The sequence below is a fragment of the Macaca fascicularis genome, chromosome 9 (assembly GCF_037993035.2).
Source record: "Macaca fascicularis isolate 582-1 chromosome 9, T2T-MFA8v1.1".
Classification (NCBI taxonomy): domain Eukaryota; kingdom Metazoa; phylum Chordata; class Mammalia; order Primates; family Cercopithecidae; genus Macaca; species Macaca fascicularis.
In genome coordinates, this window is record NC_088383.1 from 57,329,479 (window position 1) to 57,338,980 (window position 9,502).

Genomic DNA, 9,502 nt, shown 5'->3' on the forward strand with positions numbered 1-9,502 from the left:
GATATATTATTTGAAGGTAGACTGTGACAAACTTATATAGCCTAGAGTAACCACTAAGAAAAAGAATAAAAAGAAGGAGAAGAAGCATGGAGGAGAAAAAGCAGAAGCTTTTCTCTGAAAAGGGCAGCGTGGAGATAAAATGGAGTAAAAAATTGAGTAAGTAAAGCAAGCCTCATTTAAACCAAAAGAATATGGGAAAAGAAGGGAATAGATTAGAGCACAGGTAAGGCAAGCGCAAACCTGGCAAGATAACAGATTACAATCTAATCATATCAATAATTATATTAAATGTAAACGGTCTGGCCATCCAAATCAAAAGTCAGGGATTGTCTGACAGGATTTGAAAAGTGAGATCCAATTATATACTGTCTACAAGAAACCCACCTTACCTATAAAGACATGATAAATTTTAAAAATGGAAAAAAGATAATCCATGTAAATACCGATCAAAAGAAAGATAGAATGGCCATATTAACATCGACAACATAGACTTTAAAAAATGATAAACATTTCCAGAAATAAAAAGGGGAATTACATAATACGTAAGAATTCGAAATGTGTGTGTATCCAACAACATAGCTTCCAAAGTGATAAAATGAAAACTGAAATGAAAAAACAGAAAAATCTACAACAATGTTGGAGACAAGTAGACAGATAATAAGGACAGAAAACCTGAACAACACTTTTAAAATGGAATTAAAATATAAATCAAAGAAATACATCTTTAAAATTCTCAAATATTTGGAAATTAAAGAATATATCTCTAAATAACTCTAAATTCAAAGAAGTGACAAAGGAAACTATACATTATTCTGAATTGAATGAAGGTAAAAATACAACATCAAAATTCATGGATGCAGCTAAAACAGTGCTGATAGAGAAATTTATAGCATTAAATATTTATATTAGGAAACAATAGAGGCCTCAAATGAGTAATCTAAGGTCCTACTTTAAGAAATTTAAAAAGAAATTAAATTCAAGGCAAGCAAAAAGAGGGAAATAATAAAGAGCAAAAAATCAATGAAGTGGAAAATAAAAAAACAACAGAGAAAAATCAATGAAATCCAAAACAGGTCCCTGAAAAGATTTAAAGAAAAATTACTAACCTCTAGACCCTCAACGTCCAGTAGAACTTTGTAGAATGATGAAAACATTCTATATAGCAGCACCCTCCAATATGGAAGCCACTTGTGACTCCTGGTCACTTAAAATGTGGCCAGTGTGACTGAGGAACTCAATTTTCAATGTAATTTTATTGAAATTAATTTACATCTAAATAGACACATGTGACTAGGGATAACTATTGAACAGTGCAGCTCTAGACTGACTATTGAAAGAAAGGAAGGGGTGGGAAGGAAAGAGGAAGAGGAAGAGATAGAGGGAGAGAAAAAGGGAGGCAGAGAAGATGGAATACACAAATAACCAAAATCAGAAATGAAATGAAAAAGAGGACTTCACTACAGATCCTAATGTTAATGCCATCAAAAGGATAATAAGAAAGTATTACAAACAACTATATGCCAAAGTTGATAACATAGATGAAAGGAACTAATTCCTTGAAAGACACAAAGTACTAAAGTTCACTCAAAAAGAACTGAGTAGCACATAAAATCTGAATAGCCATATATAGTTTTAAAACTTGAGTCGATGGTATAAAACTAACACAAGGAAACTCTAGGCCCAGACACCTCCCTGTTGAACTCTACCAAACCTTTAAGGAAGAATAACACTCCTATACAAAATGTTCCAGAAAATAGAAAAGGGAACACTCCCAACTAATTTATGAGACCACCATTAACCTTGATACCAAAATCAAGAATATTACAGACCAGTATCTTTATAGACCAGTAGCTCTCATGAATATATATGCAAAAAACCCCTTAACAAAATATTATCAAATAGAATAGATTTATTTCTCCATTTATTTGGTTTTCTTTCTCTCTTCAATGTTTTATAGTTTTTAGTATTCAAATATTACAGAACTTCATTAGATTTTTCCCTCAGTTTTTCATGTTTTTGATACTATTGTCAATTGCGTTTTTAAGTTTTAATTTCCAATTGTTCACTGCCAGTGATAAATACTATTGATTTTTGTATATTGGCCTCACATCCTGTGTCTTTGCCAAAGTCATGTTATTTCTAGTAGCTTTTTTGTAGATTCCTCAGGTTCCTCATAAACAATCATGTTGTCTGCAAATAAAGACAATTTTATTTCTTCCTTTTTAATCTGGTTACGCTTATATCTTTTCCTTCCTTTATTTCACTAACTAGGACCTCCCTATAATGAAGAGAAATTATGAATGGAATATCCAATGTGGTGCTGGTATAAGAATAGACATATACCTCAGCAGGAAAGAACAGAGAGATTAGAAATAGTTCACACATAGTAACAATTGATTTAGGAGGGGAAAGGTGTCAAGATAATATAATGGGGATAGGATAGTGCTTTCAACAAGTGTGTTGGGAAAATGAGACATCCACACACAGAATTATAAACTTCACCCCATACTCACATTATGTACAAAAATCAACTCAAAATAGATGACAGACCTAAATGCAAATTTCTAAACCTATAAAACTTCTAGATGAAAACTTAAGGGAAAACTTTTGTGACACTGGATTAAACAAAGATTTCTTAAGACACTAAGCACAAACCACAAAAGAAATAATTGATAACTCGACTTCAAAATAATTAAAAGCTTCTGCTCTTCAGAAGACAACATTAAGAAATGCAAAGTCAAGCCCCAGTCTGGGAGAAGATATTTGCAAAACACACATCTGAGGAAGGACTTATATCCTAAATATATAGACCCTTATAACTCAAAAAGAGGACGACCCAATTTTAAATAGTCGAAAGATGTGAACAGATACTTCACCAAAGAAGAAACATAGATGGCAAATAAATACATGAAAAGATGTATTTTCATGAACTGGCCAACATAAAAATGCAAAGGAAAACCATAACGAAATACTACTACATACCTACTAGAAATGCTGAAATCAAGCACACAAACACAATCCAATACAAAGTGGTTCTGATGAAGATGTGGAGCAAATGGAATCTCATGCATTGCTGCTGGGATCACTATTTATCATCCTGCTTTACTTTTCCCCAAAGCACTTTTCATTACCTTAAAGTTTGCTTACCTATGTAAGTCCATATGCATCTTCTCACATGTTTATTGTCTACCTCCCCCAGTATAAGTACTATGAGGCTGGCAACTTGGTCTGCCCTGTCATCACTGTGTCATTCTGGCACCAAGAACAGTGTCTGGCAATCTTTACCTATTTGTTAAAAGTTGAGGAAGGAGTGGAAAGAAAAGACACTAAGATATCTATAAGTGAATATACGAAGGCAAGGAACCCAGTCACAGCAGTCTACAGAAGGGCAATCTACGGGCGTATGAGAAAATTAATTTAGACCACCAGGAAGCTGCATGGTGTAATGCATGATTCTCAATTTCAGCTGCATATTAGAATTAGCTGGAGAGCTTTGCAAAATCCCAATTCCAGGCCACACCAGACCAACAAAATCAGCGTCTCTGAGAATGGAACACCAGCACTGGTAATTTTTTTTTTTTTCTTTTTTCTTTTTAGACGGAGTCTCGCTCTGTTGCCAGGCTGGGGTGCAGTGGCGTGATCTTGGCTCACTACAACCTCCACCTCCCAGCTTCCAGCGATTCTTCTGCCTCAGCCTCCCAAGTAGCTGTAACTACACGTGTACGCCACCACGCCCAGCTAATTTTTGTACTTTTAGTAGAGATGGGGTTTCACCATGTTAGCCAGGATGGTCTCGATCTCCTGACCTCATGATCCACCCGCCTTGGCCTCCCAAAGTGCTGGGATTACAGGCGTGAGCCACCGCACCCAGCCAAGCACTCGTAATTTTAAAGTTCCCCAGGCGATCCCAGTGTGCACTCAAAGTTGAGAATTACTGAGAAAATGGAACCTAGACCTTGGAAATGTACACAACTGAGTGTGCAAGCTACTTAACCTCCCTTAGCCTCAAAATTCTCATCTACAAAATGGGAATTATATGTACCTCCCAGAGTTGCTGAAATATTGAGATTCTATACAAAGCTCTTGGGAAATGTAAATTCTCATCCCCAGGGGAAACTTGATCAAATCTTCACAGCTTAGTGTAAGAAATGCTAATTCTATCAGCAATTCACATTTTTCGTTGTTACCTGATTATCATATTGAACATTTACATTGGGGAAATTCAGAAATGTTCATTTTTCCACTTTCCTGGTGGTAAGATGCTGCCTGAAGCTATGTTTAAATTTTTAAGAGTAAATAAACTATGGCAGGAAATCTAGCTGACTATGCCAGTGATTCTCAAACCTAGCTGTACATTAGAATCACCTGAGAAATTTTTTTAAAGAAACACACGAATGTCCAGACCTCACCCAGGCTAAATTAAATCAGAATCCCTGGGGTGGCTCCAGAACATCAGTATGTTTTTAAAAAGCCGATTGAAAGGTAATTGTAAAACACAGTTAGGGCTTAAAAGCACTGATTTGCACTAATGATATCCCATGCTAACTGCACATCACAGTCACTGGGGGAGCTCTTTAAAAAGTTGATTGATTCCAGAACCCTGCTGAGACTTACTGATTCAGAATCTGTGGAAGTGGAGCCTGTCATTCTGCAAATCTTCATAAAGCTCCCCACTGGTGATTCCAATGCAAACTCACTGAGAATTACTACTTTTTATCATACATTTACTCTACGTGTTGCATATCAGCAAAGATCACTTAGAACTTTCACTGGTCTCAAATGCCAAGCCTGCCAGTCACTTTTAATCAGTAACTGACACAACACATCGTAGTAACTCCAAAGACTTTACAGATCTTTTCAGAATACTTTTATGTCCAGCCCACTGACCCACATCACCTACCATATGCTGTGTCCAATACTGGCTATGCAGTCCATTGGCCTTTCTAACCAAATTCCTCTAAATGGGCTGCTGATCTGGGAAAAACAACATGGAATCACATTACTCCCCAAGCCTTATTCCCCTTTGCTAAGTGGTATGTAATGCCAGGATGAATGAAATGAACTCTATTGGTCAAATGAGTATGAATGAAATTTGAGTTGTTTTCTGCTCCTGGAAGCAAACTTATCTATTTGTTTCCCTCAGAGAGATAAACTCAGAGGAAACAGGAGTGATCCCTGAGGTGGGAATAATATAGTGGGCTGCAATTTTAAAACTCTGCTTAGACACAATAACAGGACACTTGGAGTATTATTTTGATCAAACCAATCGGTATATACTGCTCCATGGTGGTACTAGCAAGCAGATGATAATAGTAGCATTTAAACAACCAGGCACTATATTAGGCATATTGAATATATTAACTCATGTGATTCTCAATTGCAATGATAATAGCCCTATCAGGCAGGTACTATTATTATTTCCATTTTGTCAAAAAAGAAACAAAGGCACATAGAAGTTAGATAATTTACCCAAAGTCCCATAGCTTCTAAGTGCCAGTTTTCTGAAACCAGGCATTCTGGCTTTGGAGTCCAGCATGTTAAGTACTCCACTGCAATGCAGATGAGTGATGGTGAAGCAGTTAAAAAAAAAAAAAATTACTGTGTGCAGTAGAAACTGGAGGTCAGGGTATGTGTACCTTGGGCAAATTACTTAACCCCTTGGAACCTATTTTTGCATCTGAAAAATCAGTAAAATAATTGTACCTGCCTTGTAGAGTTGAGGTGACGATTAAACAAGATTATGCATGTGATGTGCTTAGAAAAGTGCTTGGCACTTTCAAGAGCTTACTGTCAGACATTATTGTTATTTGTATTTTAATACAGCTCAAGTGGTCAGGGAGAAATGAAAACCTATCAAACTGAAAATTTTCCTGCTGATCTTAGATTTGTAGATTCTATAGATTACTAGTGCATCAGATCTAATATGAAATGCAGTCATAAAAGATTTCACAAAAACTTAAGGACTGTCGCTGTGACAAACCTCAGCCCAAACAGTCCAGGACAATGCCTCTAAAAAGCAAACACCCTCAATTATCACACTGTGTACATGTAACCGCAACAGGAATCAGACTTCTGAGTAGCTGCAAACTGCAGTTCTCTGTGATTGGAGAACATGGCCCAGAACAGTCTGTCGGGTGGTAATTGCCAGGCCTCCTCAGTCACATATGTATAAACAGAAAAGAAAAACAAAATGAGGGCTCAAATAAAAAGCGTTAACATTCATCAAATGCCTGATCCTCTATTAAATGTTTTTCATGCATTACCTTATTTAATCCTCACAACACCCTTCCGAAGTTGAACACGATACAACTACACTGGTTTGTATCACTTTAAATGCATGACTCCACATCTCAAATGGGCCCTCAGCACTGCCTGGGAATCCAACTTTATTTCTCTAGTAAGTTCACTTTCACCCTCTCTAGGACTCTGTCACATGTCTCTCCTCCAAGTTCCCACACCTTTCCTCTCCCCTGCTGCCCTCCCTCTCAGCTGATGGACGACTGTACCAATAGACTCTCTTCCCACCATCCACCGTATCTGCACCTGTTGTCTCAGCTTCCCCTCTAGTTACAACAGAGTAAGTGTCGCTGCTCATTTCAAAACCAACTATTCACCTGCGTAGGGTCTCCTCCTCTCTCAGGTATTCAACAGCTACCCTCTACAATGTTCCCCTCTTTCATCTGCAGCAGTTTTTCCTTTCTATGAGTTTAATCACATTGCCATATAAACATTCTGCTTTCTTCTCTCTTGAAAAAACTCTACCCAACCTTAATGCCTCTCTTCTCCATTAAAGTTGTTCTTGTCAAAATGATTACAATCCTCCTAATTACCAAATTCATCTTACACAGTAACATTCAACATGGTTGACCACTACCTCCTTCCCTTTTTTGGCTTCCCCTCTTCTTTGTGTACACTGTTAAACTAGATGTCTTCACCAGTCCCATATATTTTAAATACTATGTACAGTATATGATGTCGATTTCAAAGATTAACTCTAGCCTGACATCCTCCAGGACTTCAGATTTAAATTTCTAAAAAGTATATTTGATATCTCAACCCAAATATCTACTAGATGATTTATGTGTGTATATTTCACCACACTAAAAAAAACAAAACAAAAAACAAAAAACTACCAGGTGACTGATAAATGGAGAGAAGGTGAATAGGTAATGTGAAAAATCAAATATGCTAAATGTTCATGGCACCTGTAGGTGGTAGGTGGTCAGAGCCCTCTGTAAAATTCTTCCCAGCTTATGCTTATGTCTAGTAGGTTTTATTGGGAAAAACCTACTGGGCATCTCAAACTTAACACATTCAAAACGTAAGTACTGATTCTACAACTTCCAAAAATGAAACCTACCCCATCCTACAGTTTTCCTTGAGTCAACGCTAGCATATGAGGGCCTTGTCTATCACATTCAGTGATATTCATAGCTTCTGGAACAGCGTCTGGCACACAGGAGGCTTTCAAAATAGATGCTGAATGGATTGATGAATTCATGTTCTTTCTTTCTAGGTCTCTTGACCTCCACCGGCCCTTGAGTCATTGGGAAGTTCTTGGCTGTCTTAGGGCCTGATGACGGCTTCTTACTAATCATACCACACTGCTGCTCCTCAGGGAGTTGGTGGCCTTCCCCTGCCACAGAGCTACAGGGTTCCTGTCCCAGTCCCGTCACGCATAGGCGCCCCAACACGCGTCACAGTGCAGCTGGCATCACACGGCTAGGATCGGGTCCTGCCCTCGGGCTGCAGCGACACTACCTCACAGCCCAGGCCCACCCGGGCAGCCTCCCGGGCCAGGACCACAACCCACGCCTTGGGTCCCCTGCACATCAACGGCATCTTCACGCCCGCCCTCCCACAGCCCGGCGCGGCAGCCTCCCGCATGCCCCCTGCCCACCTGGCCCCCAGTCACCTTTCCTCACCTGGGCCTGCGGGGCCGCCCCAACTGCCCCGCCGCAACCCCAGCAGCCTCGCCAGTTGGGTCCACGCCTAGCCCGCCGGCCTTCGTCGCTGTCCAATCCCACCTGCGCCCGCGAGCCTGCGCACTGGAGCCTCGCCCTGCGCCGGGGCCCTCTGCCTGCCAGGCCGGGACAGACAGAGCCTCTACCGGTCTTCCAAGGCACTGAGAACCCATGGGAGACGCCGCTGTAAATTCCCTGCGGGGCGTGTGCACTACCCTGTGCGCATCCCCCTCTCCCAGGCCAGGCTGATAATGCCAACAGCTGTCTGCGCCATGCTTATATCCTGAACCACTGAGGAGTGTGTTCTCCAGGAATGCTCACCTGACCCACACCTGCCCTCTAAAACCCTACTGAGTCCCCAGAGGCAATTCTCCTGCCTCAACCTCCCCAGTAGCTGGGACTACAGGTGCATGCCACCACAGCCGGCTAATTTTTGTATTTTTAGTAGAGACGGGGTTTCACTGTGTTGGCCAGGCTGGTCTTGAACTCCTGACCTCAGGGTGGGGGTCCCTTTGTAGTATCAGAGCAGGGCAGCTAGGCTATTGCAAAAGGAGTCAGAGCCTGTGCCAGAATATGAGGTCAGTTGGCTACGAGGTCAATTAAAACAACTTCAGCAAGGGTGGTCAGTGTAGAGGGAATTCAATTGTAGACGTTGCCTGAAGACAGGAAGCCAGGATCTTTTTATCTTGACGAACACACCTCTATTCATTGGTCCTGACCAGAGCCACTCTGGTGAATCCAATTACCCTGAAGGTGTGGCAAGACCTGCCTCACTTATCCCCCAGCCTTCAATGCTGGTCCCACAGAGAGCCATATGCTTGAGCTGAACTGCAGTTGAGCAGCGACAGCCACCCTCTGTCCAGGCTTTGAGGCCAGCTTCCTGCTCTGTAGTCACTGACAGTGAGTCTCTACAGAGACTTTTTCTTTCTGCATCAGCCAAGGTACCCTGCAAGCAACACATGCCATTGCCATATGTCTTTGTTTGTATTGCTACAAAGCAATACCTGAGCCTGGGTAATTATAAAGAAAAGAGGTTTGTTTGTTTCACAGTTCTGCAGGCTGTACAAGAAACGTGGCACCACCATCTGCTTTTGATGAAGGCCTCAGGAAGCTTCCATTCATGGCAGAAGACAAAGGAGAGCCAATGTGTGCAAGACAGAGGAAGAGAGAGAGGTGGGAGGTGCCTGGCTCTTTTCCACGACCAGTTCTCATGGGAACAAAGAGTCAGAACTCACTCACTTCCACAAGACTAGCACCAAGTCATTCATAAAGGATCTACCCACATGACCCAGACGGTTCCCTCAGGCCCCACCTCCAACATTGGGGATCAAATTTCAACATTAGATTTATTTTATTGATTTACTTATTTATTTTGAGATGGCGTCTCGCTCTGTTGCCCAGGCTGGAGTGCAGTGGCGTGATCTCAGCTCACTGCAATCTCCACCTCCCTGGTTCAAGCAATTCTCCTGCCTCAACCTCCCCAGTAGCTGGGACTACAGGTGCATGCCGCCACAGCCGGCTAATTTTTGTATTTTTAG

General features: G+C 40.9%; 1 protein-coding gene across 1 annotated transcript in view; it reads right to left on the minus strand.

Annotated features, from left to right (window-relative positions):
• The window catches only part of PTPN20 (protein tyrosine phosphatase non-receptor type 20), a 102,523-nt gene extending 94,529 nt beyond the window's left edge, over window positions 1–7,994 (minus strand). Inside the window, exon 1 of the mRNA XM_045399929.3 lies at window positions 7,926–7,994. The gene's annotated coding sequence lies outside the window, so the exon portion shown is untranslated. The remainder of the gene's footprint in view (window positions 1–7,925) is intronic.
• Window positions 7,995–9,502: the final 1,508 nt, after the last annotated feature.